Source organism: Siphateles boraxobius, unplaced genomic scaffold (genome assembly GCF_051911475.1).
Source record: "Siphateles boraxobius isolate OS27281-9 unplaced genomic scaffold, OSU_SipBor_1 120, whole genome shotgun sequence".
Lineage (NCBI taxonomy): Eukaryota > Metazoa > Chordata > Actinopteri > Cypriniformes > Leuciscidae > Siphateles > Siphateles boraxobius.
The window spans coordinates 310,001-312,500 of NW_027508723.1; the positions used below are offsets into that span (position 1 = coordinate 310,001).

The 2,500-nt window shown below is 46.4% G+C and overlaps 1 protein-coding gene across 4 annotated transcripts in view; it reads left to right on the forward strand.

Annotated features, from left to right (window-relative positions):
• The window catches only part of dcc (DCC netrin 1 receptor), a 285,242-nt gene that overhangs the window by 150,233 nt on the left and 132,509 nt on the right, over positions 1–2,500 (forward strand). The window lies entirely within an intron of this gene.

Below are 2,500 nucleotides of genomic sequence, written 5' to 3' on the forward strand. Positions count from 1 at the left end.
AACGCTCCAGGGGGCGGAGCCAAAGACACGTAATGTTGATTCTCGTGTCACTATTCACTAACGCTCCAGGGGGCTTTGATTCTCATGTCACTATTCACTAACGCTCCAGTCGGCGGAGCCAAAGACACGTAATGTTGATTCTCATGTCACTATTCACTAACGCTCCAGGGGGCGGAGCCAAAGACACGTAATGTTGATTCTCATGTCACTATTCACTAACGCTCCAGTCGGCGGAGCCAAAGTCACGTGATGTTGATTCTCGTGTCACTATTCACTGACGCTCCAGGGGGCGGAGCCAAAGACACGTGATGTTGATTCTCGTGTCACTATTCACTAACGCTCCAGGGGGCTTTGATTCTCATGTCACTATTCACTAACGCTCCAGTCGGCGGAGCCAAAGACGCGTGATGTTGATTCTCATGTCACTATTCACTAACGCTCCAGGGGGCGGAACCATAGACGCGTGATGTTGATTCTCATGTCACTATTCACTAACGCTCCAGGGGGCGGAGCCAAAGACACGTGATGTTGATTCTCGTGTCACTATTCACTAACGCTCCAGGGGGCGGAGCCAAAGACGCGTGATGTTGATTCTCATGTCACTATTCACTAACGCTCCAGGGGGCGGAACCATAGACGCGTGATGTTGATTCTCATGTCACTATTCACTAACGCTCCAGGGGGCGGAGCCAAAGACACGTGATGTTGATTCTCGTGTCACTATTCACTAACGCTCCAGGGGGCGGAGCCAAAGACACGTAATGTTGATTCTCATGTCACTATTCACTAACGCTCCAGTCGGCGGAGCCAAAGTCACGTGATGTTGATTCTCGTGTCACTATTCACTGACGCTCCAGGGGGCGGAGCCAAAGACACGTGATGTTGATTCTCGTGTCACTATTCACTAACGCTCCAGGGGGCGGAGCCAAAGACGCGTGATGTTGATTCTCATGTCACTATTCACTAACGCTCCAGGGGGCGGAACCATAGACGCGTGATGTTGATTCTCATGTCACTATTCACTAACGCTCCAGGGGGCGGAGCCAAAGACACGTGATGTTGATTCTCGTGTCACTATTCACTAACGCTCCAGGGGGCGGAGCCAAAGACGCGTGATGTTGATTCTCATGTCACTATTCACTAACGCTCCAGGGGGCGGAACCATAGACGCGTGATGTTGATTCTCATGTCACTATTCACTAACGCTCCAGGGGGCGGAGCCAAAGACACGTGATGTTGATTCTCGTGTCACTATTCACTAACGCTCCAGGGGGCGGAGCCAAAGACAAGTGATGTTGATTCTCGTGTCACTATTCACTAACGCTCCAGGGGGCGGAACCATAGACGTGTGATGTTGATTCTCGTGTCACTATTCACTAACGCTCCAGGGGGCGGAGCCAAAGACGTGTGATGTTGATTCTCGTGTCACTATTCACTAACGCTCCAGGGGGCGGAACCATAGACGCGTGATGTTGATTCTCATGTCACTATTCACTAACGCTCCAGGGGGCGGAGACAAAGACGTGTGATGTTGATTCTCGTGTCACTATTCACTAACGCTCCAGGGGGCGGAGCCAAAGACACGTGATGTTGATTCTCGTGTCACTATTCACTAACGCTCCAGGGGGCGGAGCCAAAGACACGTAATGTTGATTCTCGTGTCACTATTCACTAACGCTCCAGGGGGCGGAGCCAAAGACACGTGATGTTGATTCTCGTTTCACTATTCACTTACGCTCGAGGGGCCGGAGCCAAAGATGTGTGATGTTGATTATCATGTCACTATTCACCAACGCTTCAGTGGGTGGAGCCAAACACGCGTGATGTTGGCGTAGGCGTTGATGTTCTTCTGCAAAGACGGTGTTTCGCTGCTCTGTGACGCCACACGTCTCCACTTACCAGATCCGGTCGCTTTCTGGCCTTGGTTTCAATAAAAGCAATTTTTTGAATAACAAGGAAGTTTTGAGTTTTGAAACTTACAGGGTATTTTATAGTATAACGAACTCTTAACTGTCAAAAGATCAAGGAAATATTTAATTCTCAGTTCATGACCGCTTTAATTTATTTCAACAATTCAATAATTATTATTAAAATAAATCATTACTTTTAACAATTATTAACAATAACATATTTATTTATTCATTCATTCATCCATCCATCAGTTTTTCTATCATTCCATCCATTGTTCTATTGTCCATCCATACATCCATCCATTGTTTCATCCATCCATACATTTTTCTATCATTCTATCTATCCATCCATCCATCCATCCATTTTTTTATCATTCCATCCATTGTTCTATCAATCCATCCATTATCCATCCATCCATCCACTGTTCTATCATTCCATCCATCCAGTATTATACAATGAATAAAAATGTATATGCTAATGAATTTTAATGTAATATCAGGTCATTTACTACAATAAACTAAAACAATCCAAAACTTGTGCACACAGTCAGCGCACGCTTGTCACGCTCTATTGTGAACAACATCTTCAG